At 36.2% G+C, this 24,896-nt stretch overlaps 1 protein-coding gene and 1 non-coding gene across 4 annotated transcripts in view; both read right to left on the bottom strand.

The window, feature by feature from the left end:
- The window catches only part of pdzrn3b (PDZ domain containing RING finger 3b), a 112,404-nt gene that overhangs the window by 77,657 nt on the left and 9,851 nt on the right, over positions 1 to 24,896 (bottom strand). The gene's annotated exons all lie outside the window — the stretch shown is intronic.
- LOC138238482 (U6 spliceosomal RNA) lies at positions 913 to 1,017 on the bottom strand. The gene has a single exon (XR_011189533.1). It is a non-coding gene; the product is annotated as a U6 spliceosomal RNA (small nuclear RNA).

Below are 24,896 nucleotides of genomic sequence, written 5' to 3' on the forward strand. Positions count from 1 at the left end.
AATAAAAGAGTCTCATTATCCAATCTGTAACTCATTCTGTTACAATTCTGTTTTTTTGTTCCTATTTTACTTGGGGTATGAATAAACATATAAATAGCAGTGTATACAGTACACGATACAGTACATGTATCCAAATATATGTTGAAATATGTCTGTAAGTGTTTGCTAAATAAATAATAAATTATCCACAACAAATCCACAGCAAAAGGAGTTAAAAATCCTAGAGAAGCCCTAAAAATGGCAATAGAATGGAGCACTGCTTAGAAATTAACATTTATAACCATAACTGCAGGGAAAACCTAGAAAATCTCCAAAAGGCCCAGACCACCTGATAACATTATCATACTGTACGTTGACTGAGATACAGTACCAATCAGATCTGACCTAAGTCTGCCCTCTCTGGAACTGAATTACGCCCATACTATTTACTGTAGTATTACTGACCAATACAAAACTACATGAAGGTACTCAGCATTAAGTGTTTCTTCAAAACGATGAAAGGAAAACAGTTTCTAATAAGTGAACTGCTGTTATTTCATGCTGAAGGATAAAATAACAATAGACAACATAACTTTCCACTTATGTTTACTCTTACCTCATACCAGAGTATCTCAATAACATTCACTATTCATGCTATTAAATGCGGCCAGCCAAAAACAGATTACTGAAACAGTAATGTCATTATCTTTTTCAGTTTTGTGGTTTTACAACATAACTTTAAACTTCAAAAGCCACAGTGGTATAAAAGACGAACACTTCACTTTGCAACACCAGATATTATGACAGGTGTGAAACTTTGATATTGTAGGAAAGCCTAGTTATTTTCTAGTCAATCGCTTTGTTCTTATAAGAAAGGTTGCACATGAGGATGGTATTAGGCCCAACAGGTTTTATATGGAAAGCTTTTTTGTTTTTTATATAGAAAGCTTTGCAAATATGTGCACTATCTTTGTACAGGGGGTATGCTAAACGTCTCTATATCGTTTTAATTTGACCATATTTGTCTCAAAATATTAATTATAGACAACCTAGTATGTAGGTGGGGATGTTCATGGCCTATAGTAGTGGGTATGTCTCTGAACTCACAACTTGTAGATTGTGGGTTCAAGTCTCTGATTTTGACACTGCTGTTGTACCTTGAGTGAGGTACTTCACCCCAGATGCTCCAAACCACTCAGCTGTATAAGTGGTCCCTGCATTTCTGGGGGTAACCCCTGCTGATGGACTCACATCCCATTGAGGGGGGGGGGGGGGGGTCAAATACTATTTATTCTGCATAATACCATCGAAGTCAGGATAGGTTCTGCCTCATTGAGACACTACGATTATGGTATGGAGTTTGGCATGGATCTTATTTTTACCTAGAACTTAGAGTAAATAATATTTACATGTTCCAAGCATTTATATCTATTTATGTTTAAGAAGCACCACTGTATTTTAATTTTAAAGCATGCCAGGAGACAGTTTTGCTCCACAGCATTCTGAGCTGTACTGAGGTCCTTGTTTGTAGTGGCAAATTTCCTGGTGCTGACTTCCACACTAACAGAAGAGCATGTGTTGGCAATATGCAGGCAGTTGATGTTGATTAAGCTGGGCATGACATTTTGAGACCTCTGCTGTGTCTGACTGCAAACAAAGACATCATCCATTAGGGTATGACTTTTGCAGATCATGACTAAGGATAGGTTATTAGACAGCAACGAAATCTTGAATCAGAGAAATACCCTATACATTGAGGAAGCACAAGACAGTGTATATAATTCAGATCTTTCACATTCTGACAAAAAACTTGTCCGAATACATTACGATGTTACATGTTCTTATGATAGAAAAAAAGACAATATCAAACCTTCTTTTTCAGTGTCAACACTGGTTTGATAATAATACATTACAGCACAAGACAGTTCTAACATACTGTATATTAGAGATTGTCTGACTTTTTACAGGATCTACAAATATCTTCTAAAATGTGAGCAAACTTTTACTTCTGAATTTACTTTTAGTTTTAGTTCAGCTTTTATATTCTTTACAAAATGCACAGACATTAACTTTGTACCTCAGACTGTATGAATGTGGTATGGACTAAGATTTATGAATATCACTGCCCTGAATAAGAACTTAAAAGAAAGACTATCTATACACAGTATTCTCTCTTGGGTGCAAACTGACCTGAAATTTCACTCCTATTCTATTACGTAGCATAATAAACATGCATGGCTATATTTATAATACACAACAATGAGATGTGCTTTCCTTACTTACCCTTGCAAGTCACCTTGAGTATTAATGGCATGGACTCTAGGGTGCTAGAGTCAAGTCTGGGCTGGGACACATTATGTGTAGAGTTTCTACGTTCTCACTTTGTTCATGTTTTCTCATGGTATTGCTGTTTCGTCTCCTCTCCCAGTGATATGTAAGTACAGTAATCAAATTGGCTGTGCTAAACTGCATGGTCAATGCAGCGCAGTAGATCACTTACAGCAAGTGTCTTGTCAGGGTGGAGGATAGGTTACTCATTATCCTTTAGAAATATTAATCATTTAAAGAGGAGAAAATTAAATCTAGGCCAAAAAAGCCTCAGTATGGTACCCATACTCAGGTATGGAAAAATGCAAATACATTAAATGGATAGGAACAAGTAATAGGTTTATTCCATGCTGAAAAGAGAAGAGAGAAAACACAATGTTTCAGCTGTAGAGCCTTCTTCAGGGCTCTCTCTTCTCTTTTCATCATGGAATAATCCTATTACTTGTTCCTTTGCAGACTACGCATGCTGACGTAGCTACCCACCTGAACCATTAAATACATATACTGTACATACTTATTACTTAAATTACTAAAACTTCATTCATCTTTCCGTAATATTTTGTCCTCCTCCTGTCTCGAATGTTTACATAAGCAGTACATAAGTAAGTGCCTATCTATAATTTTCTTCAGTTTCACAACTGGAATCGAAATTGCCTCACAAGGCTTATGGCTGTGGTGTGGATATCATGAAAACCTGTTCACTGGCATAACATCAAACATGTTTCTTGTCTTTCTCCAAGTTCAAAACTGGCATTTTCTAGGTCACCAGGGACCACCTCATTAGAACTGGTCCACTGAACTTTACATTTCCCCAATCTGTTTTTACTCAGAAGTTGGGGGAATATGTCTTACAGTGTACTGAATTATAGCACAGCCGGATTGGTTATTACATGCAGGATATTTTCAAATTCAATTTTCACAGAATTCTTGTATATGTAGATATTTTAAGCTCAGATGTTGCTACTGTCGACGCTGTGAAAGTAAGCAAATCTTGGTTCATAGTAAATTACAGTGAAGTCAATTCTTCAGCCCTCCTCTCATTCCCCTACACTCTCTCACTATGACAGTCCTAAGAAGTAGTTTTCTTTAATGACAATGAACATTTCCTGAAATTTTAACAGATCTACCAGTTAAGAAAACTACTCAACCTAGAGGTCTGCATGTAAAATAAAACACCAGACAGCAAAAGCTAAAGAGACATATGTTTTCAGTAACTCTTACCAGAAGTAGATATTCGCCATAACAACAAAATTAGAGTTTGTTAATATTCCACTGCTGGATGGAAACAATGTTGCAAATGTTCAGCTGCAATTATTAGATTTTGCCCTATTTCTCTCAGCTTTTCTTTTTTCCTGTAAATTACTTCAATTATGTATCTGACCATGCCAAATGGAACGAAATGCTCACTTTAATAATTTAAAGGTAATTTTGTGATTTTGTGTACCAAGCAGGAACTGAAGTTAAAAAAACATTGACAATATTCCACAATAGGCCTTGTTTTTAGTGACTTCAAACTTCAGTGACATAACACATTTTTACTTAATACAGAAAATGCAGATTTTAACAAAGCCAAACAGATGAGGCAGCAATAGGTAACATTTATTATAAAATTTTAGAAAAAATGCACCAAACTGCTTTGAAAAAAGCTCACCATTAATACAGTACTGTACAGTATATCCCACATTTTGTTAAAGTTACCGCATTAATTTATTCCCACCTGTGACATTACACAAATATGCCTTTACTTATATAATATCAGGGAGCTATGGGAGCTGCAAGTTTGAAACACAAAATACTGTAATAACAAAAAACACATCAAGCTAATATAGGTTACTTAGCTGAAGTCTAAACAGTCTTTTTAACTACTCAAAGTTTGAATTAGATGAGTTTGGTGGTCTGTGGAAGTCTGTCACATTGATCACAGTAGACCACACAATCAGCCCAGTGAAAGGCTTTGGTGAAAGTAAGCATGGGTTCAAAACAATTGTAGATGTGCTTAGATAAGCATAACGAGGGAATGTCTCTTCAGAACAAAGCTTGGACATACCAGCAACAAAGTGTACATATCTGAGCTGTTGTGAGCACACAAAGGGGTTTAGCCTGTGGTACAACCTCCACATCCTATTTAACAACCAGTGTGTCTACTGAACTATGGAGTCGACAAAAAAAGTTCTAGTGAATAATATTATTACTAATACTAAACTTTACTAAGATGATGGTCAAAGCACGATGCCTTAAATAGAAATTAATTGCACTTGTATAGTATTAAAACTACTGAACTATTTGAGTTAATAATGAAGGTCTGGGAAAAAGACAATCCCTCTCTTCCATCAGTAAACTCTTTACCTTATCATTACAGATAATTTGGATGCACGGATTTCTCCTACAGTCCAAAGACATACTGTTCTGCCAGGTTAATTAGTTTCTGGGAAAATGGGCATGTTTGTGTCTGTGTGCCCTGCGATGGACTGGCGTCCCACCGAAGGTGTATGCTGTTCTGCATCCACTGCTTGCCAGGATTGGTTCTGGCTCCTCATGACCCTGTATTAGACAAAGTGGTTAGAAAATGGATGGATGGACGGTTTTTCTTGCCTGCGACTACTGCTCCAGCAGCCTCTGCCTTTCTTTACCATATTCTACCACTGCAGTAGCCCCTTGGTTCACCTTTCTCAGGGAAGCTGGACTCCTTGTGCATACGGCCAGGTGTCATCACTTCAGATAAGTGCTGAAAGTCAAGAGACACTCTAAACACATTTACAGTACTTATAAGTTTTTCCTGACACTCTCTCTTAAAAACATTAAGGGGTAAAATAGAACAAGCAAAGATCTACTTACATGGTTCAACATTTTTAGAAGCAAAAAAGATATTACCTTTCAAGCTTTCTGGAGATCTGCTACAGTAAATCCTCTCAACATGAAATGCCTGCCTTATAAAAACCCATCATCTACATGTACATACTATATATGCTTGAACTTAATACCACTAAGATTGTTGCACAGTAATATCGTCTAAAGCTTCAGTTACACCAAAATGTCTTTAAGTCTCATATTTTCCAGTAATAGACACAATAATACCCGGGTGCAGACTTTTTACAGCAAGTAACAAAGTTTTAAAATGTACATGTGATATTTCCAGAGAGCCCTTTTCTTCTTTTTCTTTTCTTTCTTTTTTTTAACACAATACTCTTTTCAGGAGGTGCACACCAACTGCAGACTGGTCATTAGAACTGAGCTGAAAACCAAATGGTCTCAAGCGTGGTAATGTAAATCAGCCTTTGTCAGTTCCCTAAAGACGGAAGACGTGGAAATTCTTTTGGCACCTATCTTGGAAGAATAATTACTGTCTTAAAAAAAGGCTAAAACGTGTGTAGTTTATGCTGCAAGAGATTCTTTCTGAAGGAAATAACATAAACCTGCTAAGGTCTCCTTCATTTTGTATTTGTCAAGAGTCATAAGGAACATAAAATTATAGTCATATTATACAGTATTCAGCAGTCCCTCTGATACATTACAAATAGGAAAAAAATATTTCACCAGTAAAATGTAATTATTCATGAAGAACAGAAAATGTGAAGGCAAAAATAATTGTTCTATTTCAAATAATATTTTGGAAATTTCAAATTTAGGAACGTTTCATAGTTACATAAAAAATAAAACATTAAATCATCCTTCTTTCTGATAGCTGTAACAACATTGGGGAACAAAGCATACATTCAGATTAAAGAAAAATAATTTGGTTGCTGGTTGATGATTTTCATTAAACTAACATACTTGGGACAATCCTGTAAAGTTTCATAAAAATTTGTGCATTAAGTGATTTTTTGGTGTTATTTTAGGAGACTGTAGGGTTTGATACCTAGTTCTTTTTGACACAGTCATTACACCCTTGTTGTTAGTCTTATGCTGTATTTACACTATTGTTAACTTCAAAGAGTACTCCCCGAAAAAAAAGACTACAACCCCTGTTCATAAATTTAACAAGCAGATTACCATCCATAATATCAATTCAAAACAAGCCATGCAAAAAGGGACTTAATAGACAGCATTTAAAATACTGCTGGTAGGTTTTATGAAAAGAGAACTGACAAACTGTTTGACTCAACAACAGGCATGTTCTCTTAGGTTATCCAAACAAAAAAAAACTCAAGAGAAGGCTTTTGTGTTCAGTTACGTCATAGCCTATATCAGACTGTAATGTTTTCAGTTACTGTAAACCATTCAAACTCTCAAGGGAAAGACTAAACACATTTTAACCCTTGTGAGCTACTCAGTTCATGTTATCCATGTTCTTCAATTCAGTGCAGAAAAATGGCTTTCAAAGGATTTCACTAATATTTTTAAGTTTTGAGGCATAATCTCCAATTTTTTTAAGAAAGTAACTTGAGGTTTCAGATTTTAGATATTCTTTTGATTCCAAATAAAATTATAATATCTAAATATAAATAGCCTTTTTAATTACATCTATATTGTTAATTACAAAATCTTTTCATTTCTACCACCAGCTTGACAGAACCCATACCACAATACTTTTTAGAATGTAAAAAAGGATTCAAATGAGAGAAACCCAACTTGCTTGCATGGAAGTTACAGTACTTAAAAAACATGTTAATAGAATTTAAATAGATTTTGGTCATAATAAATACCTAAATTGGGACCCAATGTTTAACTTGACCAGGACACAAGTATGAAAACACAGTACTATACATACAGTTAACAGCTGCACATATCAGGCTTTAATTACTGCATCCTCATTTTATTCTAGCCTTGTACCACAGCAAACAGGATCAAAGCATTGCTAGTTCAATGCCTTCCTGTTAACAGGAATTGACTCCGCTGTTCATGATTTTAGTACAGCGTTGTGAATTAATTAGAGATAGGCGAATGCATAGTTAAAATTTGGCATATTCAGAGTGAATAAAAAGCTGTATAAAATTAAAAGGCTAAGTGAGTTAATGAATCATGTGTTTGTGGGTAAATGTTGCATGTCAATTCCAGCTGTACAGGCCTTGACCTTGTGATAGGAGACATTTAATCAAGCACAAACACCAACACAACCAGAAGCAACAAAAGCAAGCAACAATAAAAGGTATGACGTCACTCAAGCAAAGGCTAATTTGAGAACTTTTTTGTATGAAGTTCTAAAGTGGCAAGCCATCTGCACACATTCAGTAAAAAAAAAATGTTAGCATGATTTAAATCAGTTTGTATTTTTTTCAAAATACAATTTAACGTAATGCATAATGTAAAAATGTTTCTGCATAATTACTCTGCCATTGAAAAATAGCTTAAACACATACGTCTTGAAAGCATTTCATACTGAAAAATTCACTCTACAGAAGGTGTTCTCCCTTCCCCCAGAACCATCTTTAGCTTTAACTCATTTCTTGCATATTCAAAATAAATAAAATTCATTATAGCAAAACCAAAGCTTTAAATTCAGTCCCCGTACACTGTAGAACCACATTAATCAAAAATGATGACATCTCAGAAAATAAATTTGAAAATCAAACCAAACTTCAATTAATCAGAATCTGTTTCAAGTAATTTCAGCACGATAGCACAAAAACTAGTATGAGAAACCAGTAAGTATTTTCGCATCTGACAGTATTTACTATTTGGAGTCTAAAGTCTGCCCTCCTAGAGCTACTGTATCATATAATTTTATTTATGGGCTAAAACAGAACTGGTTTCCGCCTACTCCTTTCAGAAACAGTTAGTCACCCAGAACTGCTAGGATACCTACTGTAAGTCCCTGTTTTAAAATGATATTTGTGGTAAATTCATAACGCAAGCATACAGTATTGCAAGATCTAAGTATTACATGCAAAGCTTTGGAAACCATATGTAAGTAATCTTAACATTCACTACAAACAAATCAGCACTTTCAGTTACAGTACATCTTTCATTTTTTATTTAAAACTACCAGGTTATATTTGTAGTCTCTTTGCACACAAGGGAAGACTTGAAGTCAAAGCACACCATGACATTGAAGGAACCTCATCCTTTCCCCTTGAATAACCTCCAAGGCTAACCTTGTCAAGGCTGACTTTGTAGGGCTTTTCAATTATGGTAACAGACTATGCTGAGTCATGTTTGGCAATAAGCTGTAGGAAAGGCTAGAGAGCTGATTCAACCTTATTTCACATTTTACTGTAGTTACAGTACAAGTAAATGGACTCCTTCAAAACTCATTTTTTTGGCATCATTTTCTTACTTGCATTTGGTTTAATGTTGTAGATGTCCAAAGGATCTTGATTTTTTCAATTAGATGCTGACTGCATATGCATTCTTGAATGAATTTTAGGTGTTGCTAAGGTAAGACCTTTCACAAGTGAACACGGTCAAGGCGTTTTGACATGATGACTGTCTTCAGTTCAGCTCTGCAATGTTGTGCACCGATTTTTGATTCTAACAACAAAATTATGCCTCTACTCTCGTCTTGTCGGTAAGCGGCAATCATTAATTCATGTCAGATAAAAATAAAGGAAATATTTTGATTTCGAAAGAAAAAAATTGTTAATCTTGCTCAACAGGCACATGTTGATATAATAAGCCATGTTCATGTGGATAATACAGTATGTTACATTACACTAAAGTTAAGAAAACTCTTATTGAATGTTGTTGTCTTCATAAGGCTGGCATGTCACACATATTCATATAATGATGTTAAATATTTTTAGAAATTTGACTGTTAGATATAGAGAGTATAGAGTGACACAGAAATCTGTCAAACCACATTCATGATAGGTGTAAGTAGATTATTGTTCAGTGAAATCTACACTGCAGACTTTTCAACAAAACACTCTCAGACATGGCTAATCTCATTTTTCCTTGGTTTCAATATATTCCTAAAACTGCAAGGAATACTTGGTTCCTCACGCCTAATGCGACTTGCTGTAAATCCAATCTTAACCAAGTTAGAAGTTCCAGTTGGAAATTTGGCAAGTATCGCATTTAATTGCAGCATCCAGCAATTTTCCCCACACAGCAAAACTAAATTCTGCTTCATCATAATAAAACTTGCTTTGCGTTTTCAAACAAAAAGGCAAACAAGCCAACTTTGCTAAAAACTAAAACTGAATTCCAACCAAAAATGTAATAGTTTATTTAATTAGACCCGAAGTCTGAATTAAGTGATTTTATTACCTTATAAAGGCTAATTACCAATCTAAGGGAAAACTGATGAAAACAACTCACTGCTGGTTTCATGAATCACTCTTTCAAAAAATCTGAACCACAGATTTTCATATACAGTACATTTATTTGGCATAAGTATAATACTAAGCCATGTGCCAGGTCTGTACCTCTGTAGCTTTAGTATTAAGAGCTTCCTTTCCCCAACTGAAAACCAATGGATACAGTAAAAAAAAACTACTGGCTCTGGGCAAACAGTGAAAGTCCAGTTAAAATAACATAACATCTGTATATGGAGCCAAATCAAACTGAAAGATAGAATCCTGTCTTACAAAGTCTTTTGTGTCAATAACCAACTGCATTTAAAAGCCAAAGCCTTTAAGGCAGTCCTTTCTTCCTTTAAAAGGAGATGATTTTTTTTCCCCAATCTTCTCCTAAACTGGGTTTGTAAATGAATACATCATAAAGGAACAGTTTGCTCTAGAGATAACTCTGTGTATCTCCAGCCATTAAATGAAAGTTTTGACAAGGCCCATGTCATCATAGAAATGTTTACAATATGAATTAAATAACTAGAAAAAAATCAATTTAGAGTGCTCTTCAGGTATTTCTGCAACACATCGCCTTACAAGATATGAAATCATGTCATTCAGGAAAATTGCACATTGGCTGTGATTTCTCTTGGCTTTTACTTGATAAACTACGGGGAGTGAGAATAAGAGGTGCTTTTATACACCAAAGTCTGTAGGAGCCTGGACCTTGTTACACAGCCATTTTGACAGCTGATTCCATGGCTTTCAAGGTGAGGTCCTTGGATCATTTCAGCTACTAACAGCCTAATGAGCTGAATGGGTTGAGCAGCACTCCTCTGTAACCATTCTCATGTTCTCAACTATACAAGTAAACTTTAAGATGGAAAACAACAAAAGCAAAAATGTTTGCCCCAAACATGTTTTTCTTCACTTTCCTACAGTTGGTCTACTGCGTGCTTGAAATCACGTATTTGCTCTCCTCGATGCGTGAAAGGCAAATTTGAATAAGTGACTTATTTTCCAACGTGTTTCAGGATAAGGAGGGTAGGTATATGTTTTGGTTGTGGTGACTTGTAGGAGCAACATCTGTTTGTGGGAGGCATTGGATCAGGAGGAGGGAAAAAAAACAGAACAGCTTTCATACTTTCTATATGCATACCTTTAAGAATAAATGCAGCCCAATAACATGTGGTTCTCATTTTCATAGCTAAGCACAAGTGATAATGTTTAAAAAATATTTTCACAAGCAGCCATTTAAGCTCCTTTAAAATAATAAAAAGACTGAAGAAGTACTAAACTGAAGCTGAATAACTAAAATGCAAGAAGAATGAATGTAATTTTGAAAAAAAAAACATCCTTATTTCAAGAAATCAGTTTCATTCCATTGAAAACTGAGTCAAAACAAAAACCAAAGTAATTTTTGATAAACTGCCCTCTGTGCAGCCTTACCTTTTAATACTAGGAGTGACTAGACACATTGTGTTATTACTGTGTTGTCAAATTGTATCTATAAAGGAAAAAATCTATTTAAGTTTTTCCCTTCCCCTCTAAAAGATATTAAAGTTCTAACATTTTAAGAAATAAATAATTAATACTGTATAGATGTGTGTTGGAGCTCACATGAATTGCACAAACATGAACTTAAGAAATCAGATAAAAACTAAGCCAAGATGTGCCATGGGACAGCTGCAAAGTAGAAAGAAAGCATCACATTTCTTGGCACGTTGCCAAAGAATTTGATAGTCCAACGTTGACCAACCTGCGCAATGGCAGCTACTTGAGAAGACCATTCCATTAGAAATAATGGAATCATACATCATGTGCGCAGCTGTTTATGAATAGAACTACTGAAAATGGTCTTTAGGAGGACATGAAAGTGTTTATTTTTCTCATTGTTGAAGAAGCATTTTGAAAAGGGCTGGTGAAAAACCGCAAGAAAGCTCCAGATGTAAAATTACATTGACTTGTGAAAGGTCCATTTTTGACTGGATGCTTATCCTCAACTGTTGGCATAGCTTCTCACTCAAGCAACAGCTGCTAGACTGATATAGCTGGTCCACCGGAGAGGATGGCTTTCAAATCAACAGCATGCCTTTCGTCTCTGTTCTTTCTGCCTCTCCCAGATTTTCCTAGATAATCTTTTTATCAGTTTTTGTATTGCAAATGCTAATGGATCTGATGCACATAAGGAAGGCAGTGCCTTGCCTTGCCTTATGAAACACGCAGAATGAAAATAATCTTTTCTATAGCAACCTTGTTTTCTCCTTGTTAATGGTGTTTTCCGATGCCAAAATGACTTAGAATGAAATAAAGCAAATAGTTATTTGGTGCTAGTTAATTCTTTGTTTAACATAAACCAAGTTGCATTTAGTTATTAATGTGCTACATTCTATATTAACTACCAAATGCCTTTCAATTAAACTCAGTCTTAAAAATAAAAAATCAAATTATGAAAATGCATGGTTAACTACTTGATATCAGTTTATTCAGTCTAAAGGCTTAGGTGGTCACGGTCTGATCATCTTAAGCAGTGTTGTCATCCATATCTTACTTTCTTTTTCCATTTCTCAAAAGGAGAACTAGTCCAGACAGAGTAGGGTGGCGTGTGATGGGAAAGGGATCTGCAGCATAAATCTTGACTGAACTGAAGTGATAGTGACCTTGCGGCACTGGGAAGCTGCACAGAAAGGAAGGAGACCTAGGCTCCTAATAAAATTACAAAGGAACAGTTGTCAGACTGTTCAAACACTGTCAGTAACCTGATGCCTGCCACAGATGTGAAGAGATTTATTTAACGCTGCTCACCTTGTCCAGAGAGACCCAAGCTAAATTTGAACTCCTTCGGGCCCCACCTACGTCGCCCCTCCCTTAGGCCGTCATACCGACGCTGCCTTTCTGCATGATGAATGGTCATCTTTCTCTTGTTCTGTTTCGTCTCAGACCTTATGATTCATTCTTCAAATTCATGACAGGAGGGCTTGCCATATGAGGCAGATACTAGTACAATTCCCTGTTATCCGCACAAAAGGATTCTGGGGGAAGAGTCAAGAAAGACGAGCACACTGCAAAAGTACCAAAATAAATGCACATGCCAAACAATCTTTTTGAGGCCTTGTGCAGTGTGGTCTCTTTAAAGACACCCCAATCCCAAGAGCTTGCCTGTTTCGGAACCTATTAGTTCACACCCTAAATGTTCCAAATTCCTCGCCCTTTCCTGTTTCTTCTTTCACCCATCTCATTCGCCAAGCATTATGTTTAGTTTAACCAAAAAGAATAACAAAAAACGGGCGGGGTCATAGAGGAATAAGAAACATAGTGTCAGACAATTAATTCAAATAAACACATCTTTCAAACATCAAAGGCATTTATCTAGCCTCCTACTGTACTTGTCCTCCTACAAGAAGAAAAAAATGCTGGGAGTTGACAGCCAGAAGCTAAGACGATTTCAGAAGCCTTGGAATGACCTGTATTAAATCAACAACACATACTGTACTGTATTCTTTCAACCTTGTATCATCAATTTACACTTTGGTGCCTGACATTTTATAAATCCACCTGTAATTACCAATCTTTCATTATACGAGACAGTAATTTTTTTATAGGTTAGTAATGCCTACCTACTACCTACTGTTCAATAAAACAATGACCAGCCTGAAACATATGTTGACAGAGCAGACTTTGACCAGGATAAGTCTGTATTCAAACGCGCTCACAAAGCAGCATTGTCCAGGTCTGACCAAAGCTGGTTTAAAAAGATGCGGTTGAATTACAGTACTTATTAATTTCCAGGAAGATTATTCCTTGCAGAGATGCTTCTCCTCGCGGAAGGAAAAAGAATCTCTTTCATGTTTGGAAGCATGACTAACTTACAAGGATATTCTCAGCCACCTGCACAAATCAATCACCGCTTCAGCACAAAGCACTCCCACAAGGGAACCAGAATGCTTACGCCAGAGGGGGAAATAAATAAATAAAATCATTAAAGCACCTGTTTGTTAACACATTCCTTTTACAAACCGTAGATGCAATTAAATATGGATGCGCAATTTCTTTGGTGGTATATGGTGTACCCATTACACAGCACCCATGTGCAGCTTCGAAACAGTTGTCAACTGATTAAAGCATCTTTATTGACATTGTGACATTGACCCTAAAGCACTGCCCTGTCACAGCTGGTGGTCTGAACCTTCATCTTGGCATGTCTTTCTGTTATTTTTCACCTTGTACTGTATGCAACATAATGCAACACAGCAATAAGCATTCAAAACCTCTTAAGCTATACTGTAAATTAATTATACATTCCAGCACTACGTTGAAAAAAAATGTTCTTGTGGAGGACCGCCTAAACATATGTTTAGCTATGAAATACCCGTACGTTAAATATGTTTACAGGGAAACTTTTGCAGGAGCCTGTCAAGGATAGCTGGTGAATGCTCACACCTAGACAGAGAGTTGTTGTCTAATTCTCTTTCCATGTTTGCAAGCATTGTGAGAGCCAAGGGATACAATCTTCCAAACAGACCATCCTACTGAAAGCAAAAACAGACCACTGGTGTCGAAATGCAGACATTCCATTTTATGTATCTGAGCTTTGAGCCAGGCTGCACTATTATGCGACTGCTTACAGAACAAAATGATAGAAAGAGTTCATGTGGTCTCCTTCCAGAAGCACTGCCCACTGTCAACTGTGCAGTTTATATATTTTCAGTATTTCAAAGAATGTCAGTTGTACACTCCAAATTAACGTAAATAAATGTACACCCTCATTAAAAGTGACTTTGAGACAAGGTCACTTCTATGAATATTCCATTTTAAAACATAAAACTTAATGATCAGGAAACTTCCCTGGAAGAATATTTAAGTTAACTGAGCCATACATTGCAGAATGCTTAGACTTTTGCATTTTGCATAGACATTGTATTTTGTAAATTTGATGGCATTCCTTGCTTTTCTTTCCTTCATTTGCTTGCTAGACACAGCTGGTCTTGTTTTCTCTTTTTTTTCCAAAAAGGAAGTCTTGAATCCGGTAGAAGGTAAAACATGAAAGTAAGCCTTGAATATGAATGAATTTTGCCAAGAAATAAAAGTCTCTAAAATAGGGCTACACTGACAATGAACCCTCCTGATTGAACAATGTTTCTATTTGCACACATTTCCATCATAAAACAGTGCACCAGACATTGTTTCTGTTTTATTTGTGTGTGAAAGGATGGTCAGTTAAATGCTCCTAAAAGTGGAAAAAAAGGCCTTCAGAATTCCAAATCACACACATCTTGTCAGAGAATCTAAAACAAACAGAGCTTACCATTATGAAGAATCCAATTATTTAAAAAAGTGAGAAAAATAATCATCTGTCAGTGAAACAATAATGCCAACATGCTTAGCTGTCTAAATATGAAGTTTCTCCATTACCACCAACACCTTAAAAAGAAGTTCAGATCTCAAAACTGCATTATTCTATTACAAAATAAACCTTCAAATATGTGGAATACAAACCATAGTTTCTGTATATTGTGAATATTGTGCAAATTGCTATGGTTTGACTTGCAAATTACAAGTCTTTCCAAGCTTTTCTTTTTTAACTAATTCAGAACTACGGCACATGAAAACATACTGTATCAAATTGCATTTGACCGCAAGTCATATTTAAATTTAATGTGTGCACACAACAAGTAATAGTTTGGTTAATATTTGAAAAAGAGCCAGCTTACCTTTCAGTAGAACAGGCACAATTGAAAGCAATTCCCACAAATGACATCAGTACGACAATTTTTTAGCCTCTTATTTGCTAAGTTCTAAATCAGCTTTTCATGATGACAAGGAATATTACCACACACTGACAGTCAATTTGTTCAGCATGATGCCTGAAGCATGATATGATCAGCATCTGTCACTGCAGCCCCTGGACAGCAGACATACAGCTTGAAACCAGTAGCTAACTAGTTTTGCTAGCTCTACATATATGTTAACACAACAAAGGACTGTCCACCAGAATTATTCATTCTATTTATTTGTCATGTAGCACAACAGTACATATACAGTAAGTGGCACAGAGGTGGAAAAATGTCCAACATTTACTGTTTCAGATTAATAAATTAATTACTTCAGACATTTATCTCTTAAAGCAATACAGTAAAACAGTAAACATGTAAATGCTTCACTGAAACAGTCTGAGAACTTTAGTTCCTGCGCTGGACACAACATTTCACATAATGTTTGTAAACTAACTGCTGGTGGTTCATCATGAGGAATATAGTTACCAGAAATTCTGTAAAGCACATGGTACACAAATGCATTTTCTTCTTAACTATTTTTGGTTATTATTGAAAAAGTATTACTATTCTTTTAAAGATTAATTGCTTTAATTATTGGGTGACAGGTATCAATATTTCTGTTTAATAATCAAATAAGTGTTCCAAAATAATTAAAAAACTATAGTAAGTCTATAATATTTAATCAATTTCTTTTTAAAAGAGAAACCAATATCAATTAAAATTAAGAGTTAAGATTCTGTATATGTGATATACTCTGTTATCTAAATACATGTGCTTTTACAGTGAGTCCTATTAAAAGAAAGTCAAACTTTAATTTGCTGTAATTGTCAACATGAGCACAATATTTATTGCACGTCACTAAAATGTTCACAAATATAAATTGTATAAGACCAAACAAAAATAAAAATATATCTTTAGGACCCTCCCCAAATACATTAAAGTACATACTGAAACATACATGAAAAAGTTTAGTTTGGACTGCAGAATTAATATACTGTAGATTGTAGCATACATGGTAATAAACCTTCTTGAAAACAGATATTATGTAGGTGAATTTCCAATAGCACTGTCACTGGAGCCAAACAAATGTAAAGTACGGCAGCTGCCACACCACTGCTAGATTCAGGCAGTAAAGAATGTTGAATGTTGACAGATCTACATAATAAAGCTTTTCCTCCAGTAAAGGCCACTAGCCACAAGTAAGGTCACCTTAAAAGCAACTTAAGAAAAGGCATTTTCTGTGCTTCTAAAGCACTCTATTGTTGTTGATGAAGACATCTCAAAAACTGTTTAATAACCCCCATATCAAAGTTTATATAAAAATATTATTATTATTCAAAGAAACCATTTGCCATGTATATGTGTACATTTTAAAATACAGACTTTTAGACTGGCTTTTGATCCTGTAATGGATTCTTCTATAAAAAATGTTCTTTTTGTTTAAAAGAAGCTCTCAGCTGATGGGTTTAATCTAAACTGATCTGAAATAAATTTTAGGTAGCTATATTTAAATTATCTATATTTTTGCTTTTACTTTGTATTAGATTACAATTAATTTACAAAATATTTTATAAACTGTATAATGATCACATACAGTATATACACACAGTTCAGCCTTACACACTTTAAAGATCAGTAAGAAATAAGCACACTAAAACAAATATTTGACCAAATCCACCCTTTACTTTGAATACTTAAGAAGCTTGATTAACGCATGTGTAGCACCAACAACAGACATAAATCATTACCAGCCTCCTTTCCAGACAAAATTATGTAGAGGAAATGCAACAGTATTGGAAACAACTAAGGGTCTGATAATCACCCAATTATCATTTCATTGACAGCAGTTAATTATGTACTACTTCAATATTCCACACCAAGAGCTGTTAATTAACTAGAAACTCAGAGGGATGAGGGCTTTATACAAGAGACCACAGCTGCAAAGAAACATGAGACCATTGTTGACAATATGTTTACACACTTATTGTGATTGATTTCAAAGAAAATTACCCCTAATTGTGCTTCTCTATTTTCAGTTTTACCAGCTTTTAACAAAAGATGTAAGTATAAATGAATTGAACAATCAGTCTGCCATTTGAAGCTTATTATTTTGAAGTTCAGTAATGGAAAAACTGGAACAAATTTTTGAAGAATATACCTTTGATTAATAACAAAAAACACCTTTGACTGGCGTTTTCGTTTGCCTTTTAATGAAGTGATTTGCTGTCATGGCTTAATTTACCATATTAACATGGTCGTATCTGAAAAATCAGAAATCTTGGAATGCTAGCAGCCCTTCTTTTGTTACCAGTAATCAGGTACAGATGAAAGAAGAATGTTTCGTCGTGCACTGGAAAAGGCCCAAGTTGTGCTGCTTAATGCCTATGCATGGTTGAATTTTCCACTTAAACCTACATGATGTAATCACCTACTCACGGTACCTAGATGTGCTTTACAGTAGCCGATTATAGCTGACCTAATTAGGATTCCCTTTTCAAGGAAAACAACTATTTTGCCTACAGTAGAAACCTTAAACAGCAAATGAATGTAGCGATGGTCACGTACTGCAATCAGGCATGGATTTTATGAACAGTTCCTTGGTTGAAATCACTGTGTGGTTTAACCTTTTTTTTTCAGTTTTAGTTATAGGGACTTGAAAACAAAGATCTCCTTGTCCCACTTCATTCAATGGAATTTACTTAAAAACCACAAAGTACCACGTTTTTATGTGCTGACAGTCATCCAGAAACTGATTACTTTAAAACTTAAATTTGATTTAATGTACTGCATTAGCCGAGACAGAGCCCACAAGGATGGGCCACAGAGGTAGTACTTTATTACAAGACTACAAGACTGGATGAACGGACCATCACAGCTCAGAATCTAGAATGCCTCGGTAAAGGAGACGCAGACTGCTTGGTCTGATGAAATCCAATAAAGGTCTCCACAATGGTACATTTCTTGCCTCCACATGCCAAACAACTTGTGATCTGTCAGAGAATAATTGCACGATCTGTTCTTTCCATTTCTGGTGCCAGTTACAGAAATAACAAGGGGAATGTGTGACATATGCACTAATAGACAAGCTACAGGGTAGAAAATGAACTGTGAAGTAGATAATGTTAATTCTTTTGATGATAATAATAAAGAAGATGATGATTATGATAATGATCACCATATGCCATGCTTTTCATATTTAGAAAGCTAGGCAGCTTTTTCAAACAACTTTATCATGAAAATTGGGCACCCTGAACCAATTAGACCATGGAACACACCCTTGTAGTCATGGACAGTTGCAATACATACCAAAGGATGTCGCACTGTCTTGAAATGTCTGCAGCTAGTGACTACAATTGTTTGTATTAAAGGATACAATCTATAAAGGATACAGGATCATGTCCTGTATTAAAGGACATGATCAACAGCTGCATTAAACTGTTCAGTGTCCACAGTCACTGGCCACGGGGATATTTTCTATTGTTTCTATACATATAATATGGAATAATGTCGATGAAACACAATCTTAAACTACATAAGCAAAAGTGTAATGTATACATATGCATTGAAAGATGAAAGCCTTCTGTGGGATAATCTTAAAACTTTCTTTGCTTACTTCCCTCTCAGTCAGCCATAACTGAGAAGAGCTGATTTTAAAAGTGAGCGATAACTTGGTCCTACCAGATCGTGTGCACCTTCTAGAGACACCACAAACAGAGTAGCGCATACAGGATGGATAGGTGTTAACACAAGAACATAAGAAAGGATAAAAATGAGCTAGGCGATCTGAGGATATCATACAGGTGCTCCTTGAATGAAAAGGTGGTGTCAGTTTTGTCAACCTGGCTGGGCAGCAGACTCTCAAAATCATTTTAGAATGCCATCACCTCTATTACCAACCTAAACCAACCTGTTTGCCATTAAACTTCCATTCTGAATCTGAATTCCCTGCAATGGCATACATGGCATTAAAAGAACATGGGCATGGCGTACAGAACACTACATTTACATTCCCCAAATCAACAAGAAAATCAGCCTTGAGATGATGATGATGTTATCCGGTCAGTCAGATCCGACTCTCGGTGATTCTATAGGCCATCTCTCGCCACGCTTTCCGGTCTTGGTCTTTCTCTTTCAGCTGTTGGCATTGAGCCACTGCGTTCTTTGGCGGCCTCGTCTTCTTGTTCCACTGACCATTCCAAGCATCACTGCTTTCTCCAATGAATCTGATGGCATCACGTGACCAAAATAAGTGAGCCGGAGTCTGGTGATCTTTCGCTCATCAGCATCAGCATCAGCATAGATTATTAATATTTCTGCCTCCAATCTTCACACCAATTTCCGATTCTTCCAGATCTAATTTCCTCATGATCATTTCTGCATAAAGATTGAAAAGAAAAGGAGACAGAATACAGCCTTGTCACACACCTTTCTCGATTTTGAACCATTCAGTGTCTCCATGTTGTGTTCGAACAGTTGCTCCTTGATCTTTATAAAAGGATCTTATCAGCTGGATCAAGTGTGCTGACACTCCCAGTTCTTGCAGGGCCTTCCATAGCTTATCGTGTTCGATGCAGTCGAATGCCTTACTGTAGTCAATGAAGCAAATGTAGATGTTTTTCTGATGTTCATGACATTTCTCCATAATCCACAGCTGATTTGTGATATGGTCATGGGTACCACAACCTCGTTTGAACCCAGCTTGCGAGTCAGGTAGTTCTGCTTCAATGATTGGGTGCAGACGCTGCTGTATGATCTTCAGAAGGACTTTGCTTGCATGAGGAATCAGGGCTATTGTACGGTAGTTACAACAGTCCCTTGCGTCACCTTTCTTAGGCAGTGCATGAATACTGAACTCTTCCAATCCTTTGGCCACCTGCTGGTTTCCCAGATCTTCTGGCAGATCGCTTTGATAGTCACTGGTGGAACAGGCCTCAACATTTCTGCTGGGATGCAGTCAATACCAGGTGCCACGTTGTTTGGTAACTGCTTCAGTGCCCATACGACTTCCTCATCCAGGATAGCTGGCTCTATTTCCACTGGGTCGTCGTGGGGTGGCTCAGGGTTGCTAGTGCTTGCATACAGCTCTTCCGTGTATTCTCTCCATCTGCTTCTGATGCATTGCTGGCCAGTCAGGACATCCCGTTCTTGTCTTTGATTGCTCCTTTGCGGGCAGTGAAAGAAGTTCGAATTTTCTTGACCTGCGCAAAGAGATTTCTGGTGTGACCTTTTCGACAGTCCTCCTCCATTTGCTTGCATCGCTGTTCCCAGTATGCTTCTTTGTCCTTCCTTGCTGCCTTTTGAAATTCCGCATTTAGCCTCCTAGCTTCGTCTCGGTCCCCAACAGCTTTGGCTGCTCTTCTTTGATCGCGATGTTGATGGTTTCTGCCGACAGCCACTTGCTCCTTTTCTCAAATTCCTTGTATGGTATATGTTCCTGTGCTGTTTTGATAATCGTGGATTGGAATTCCTGCCACAATTCGTCCGGCTGTTTGTCTTCATTGCCAAGCAGTTTGAATCTGTTCTTCACTGTGACTGCGTATGAAACAGGTACCTTGGAGACATCAAAACGCTTTGATGGAGCACTCTTCTTGATGTTGCAGAATTTCACCTTGATGGTGGCTACAAGCAGTTCGTGGTCAGAACCGCAGTCAGCCTTGAGATAGCAAACACCAATAGCACATTACTACACTTTACTACACTTTAACTTGACATCACTTTATACTGTAGTTTTAGCTTCATGGATGACAAAAATAAATTATCTGCTGGCATTCTCAATGGGGTAAAATTGTTGCAGTTAACAGACAAAAAATTGTTTTCCAACACTTCAAGGTTAAGCAATTGATGGGATGATGTTTAGTGATTTTCCTGAAATTATTTGGGACAACAGTGTTTTATTTCTTTCTGGAAGACCCAGGCCTCCACACAATGTACGTGTTTTTAAGATGCAACATGTTAGCTCATATTTTGAGTCAACATCAGCTGGCCCAGATGAAACCAAAAGCTAATAGTTAAATATATAGTCTGTATATATAGTCTTTCAAACAGTTTAAATCAGGTTAAAATAAAACAAACGGCAGAAAGATAAAATCTGTAAAAAAATCCACTGGGAACATTTAATCTACAATCTAATATTTCCATTTTAGTCCACGATTATTTGTATACAATTATATTAAAACTAATTACAGTATGCAATTTGTTTTGGCACCAAGCTCCTCCTGTAGTACTTTGTCTAAAAATCTGCAACAAAGAGAACACCCTTTTTCAAAAGTAAAAATAAAAACTGAACTAGAATGCAAAGGCTTTGAAGAGACGTTTTTATTTTCTTTTTTACTAGTTTGACAACCTGAACATTCGGCAGTGTGTTTATGAGATTTACAAGGTGATGGTACAGCCCAACAGTTACCATCTTCTTAACATCCTTCATTGTGTGTGTTTGCAGTAAACGGCTTGTTTGCATTTACTCTCAGCTGTGCACCAGCAGCCTAACCACCAATCTGAAGAGTAGCTTCTAAAAGAAAATCTCCCAACAGGAAACAGAATGTGCTTCATTCAACTAAATATATTTACCAAACACAGATAGGAGAACATCAGAAATGACTTTCCATAAGTTGATGTTTTTACTTTAATAAAGCCTGGAACAATGTATTGATGGCTTTGATATTTAATTTACATACCCTGAATTATAAGTCAGAAATGTAATACAGTATGAACTTTATACATGCAGGGCCTTGCAAACATTTTCAGACACTTCCTATGGTGTCCCATTTTTGTGAGATTACTAAATGGTGCACACATGCTTTTTTAACGTTTAATATTTAATTCTAAACCTCTGTGTTCAAACTGAAAAAGTGTAAGTCATGGCATACAGAAACTGAAAAGTCATGCCATATCTCAGCACAAACTAAAGAAAAAAAAAGTTAATTACGTACATATTCAAATCTGTGTACACAATATTTTGTGGTGCATTTGGCAGTATTTACAGCTGCAAGCCTTTTTGGGTATGTCTCTACCAAATTTGCACGCCAGCTTTGTGCAATTTTTTCCCTTTCCTCCTGGCAGGATTTGCTAATGCTCTCTGAAGTTGCTTGGGAATCACTTATGGACAGCAGTTTTCAAGTCTTTTAACAGAATTTTAATAAGATTCAAGTCAGGACTTTGACTAGGCCACTCCAGACATTCATTTTCTTATTCTCACTCCACTCCAGTGTAGCTTTTGCCCCACGTTTGTGCAAAACTAAGACATAATGCTGACACCACTATGATTTGACAGTAGCGTGAGCGATGCATGTTGGGTTTGCAACAGATGTAGTTCTTTGCATTTACTGTAGAAGCTACGGTTTTGTCTTGTATGATCACAAAGCCCTCTGTCATATGTTTGTTGGAGATAGTTGCAAACTCCAGGCAGGATCAGAAATGGGTTTTCTACTCTGCCATACAGCCCAACCTTGCAAACTGGCTGCAATATTGACTCATGCATATTTCCTTCCATCTCAGCCATCACACTATGTAGCTCTTTCAACGTCACCATTGGTGCATCCCTAACCAGTTTCCTCCTTGCCACACAGCTCAGATTAGAGGGAAAGACAGGTCTAGGCAGTGTTTGGGTGGTATTATACACTTCCCACTTCTTAATAATCGACTTCACAGTGCTTAAAAGGATATTCAGAGGTTTTGAGATTTTATGCCTTTCTCCTGATCTGTGCTTTTCTAAAAATTTGTTTTGAAAGCTCTGTGGTCTTCAAGGTTGAATCCTTGTTAGAAATTCACTACCTAACAGGACCATACAGAGACAGGTATATTTTTTTAAGTCATGGGTACCACTATTACTGCACACAGACAGGGGCCACTCAACGTATTGTGTCTCCTTAATGAAAATGTTGCATTTAAATTAATTTAGCTTTGGCACTGAAATGGGTTTGAAAACCTACTGCATGCAACCACACCTTGTATATAATAAACATCAAGTGCTACTTTAAAGTGTAATGACTGCAAGCTTTGAAGCAACAAAATTGTGAAACTGTTTCAGGGCCCTGAATACACTTGCAAGGTATACTATTGGCCTAAAATTGGAAAATGTTTGCTGGCACTCACATACTGTATACAGTAGATTTCCGTCAGATGATCAGGGTTGGTGATATGATTAAATCATAAGTTATCAAAAATAAGTGCACATTCAAAGGTTTCTTGCACACCTCTCTACTACTGCTTTAAATATTTAATGACAAAGTATCCTAAGCCTTGCATTTGAGAGCAGAGGTGAAAAGTTCTCATCTTCCAAGATGGATTATGATCCCTGAGAGGTGCACACAAATGAAAGAGATCACCACACTCTACAAATTGTTCTCAGTTCAGTGCCAAAGGAAACCTGAACTGTTGCTTTCTGCTTGGATAGATAGCTTAAATATAACTGTGAAACGGCTGTAGTCAATGACATATTTTTAAATTGCTCTAACATGGCGGATATTTTGCTATGAAAGGGACTTGGCAAAAGCCATTACTTTAATGAAAAAACAGTCATATGCAGCATGCAAAAAAGCTGAAAAGTTTTCCTTTTACTAGATAAGAGGGAAAATGACTGGGTCTTGAACAAAAACTATTTTTTAATTCTACCTTTCAATAATATGAAAAATAACTACAAGAATCTGGCTGAGCTAACGTGAATAATGATGTATTAGGCTATACTAATACCCATTACCATTAATATTTAAAGACCTTGAGAAGTTCTCCTCTATGGTATATTTTTACACTTTTAACACAGCAATAAAAACAGAACACAATAATGGGAGCCGTAAATGTTACTTAGCCTTTATTATTATAAATCAATCATTAGTAATGCCAAGACAAAGCAATATTAAATGGGCATCACATACTGTTTTACTATTTTAAATATAAATCTGTAAGCTTTACAGATTTCATTTAAAGGTCTTGTGTAAATACTCTCAAGTACTAAGATTTTTACCTTCAGGAATGGGGAAAAAGCAAACATACCTTTTGGTTTTATGAGGAAATGTCTGAACAGAACAAGGAGCCATTCATTCATTGATTTTCAGAAGCATAACTTCAGCCTTTGCCCTTAATCATAACAGTAATTTACTGAGAAACTGTTTTTTGAGGATTTGGACTTCACATATTTGTGTACTGATGGAAACTAACAGCAAAACCCTTCCTTCTGCCTCACATACTGTACTGTAAATGTTTATAATGAGTACATTCTTTCTAAAATGATATAAAAATACTGCCTTTTTTTAAAACCTTAACGTCATGGCTTAGAGTTTAGGTTTAAAGTAGGAATTCAGTTACCGGCATATGATAAAATGCTAAATTTTAAAAATGCTGATTTTAAAAATAGATAGACAGGAACACTTCCAGTAATGTATATTTTTTACGCTCTCTGAAATTATTTTCATTGATACACAGTCACCTTGTGATGCTGTGACCTGTTTTTGGCTAAGGAATACCAGACAACATAACTACACATAGCAACATGCTACAATAGGCAAACACTGGATTTGCCACATGGCATTAACTTTGAAATTAGCTAGGAAAATAAAAACCATAGAAGAGAGCAAATAAAAACCCATGTAAAAAAGATTAGGCTTTGAAAAACTACTTGTCACAAAGTAAATGTAACTTCCAAGGTGGGCTAAAT

Source organism: Lepisosteus oculatus, chromosome 4 (assembly GCF_040954835.1).
Source record: "Lepisosteus oculatus isolate fLepOcu1 chromosome 4, fLepOcu1.hap2, whole genome shotgun sequence".
In the NCBI taxonomy this organism is placed as follows: Eukaryota; Metazoa; Chordata; class Actinopteri; order Semionotiformes; family Lepisosteidae; genus Lepisosteus; species Lepisosteus oculatus.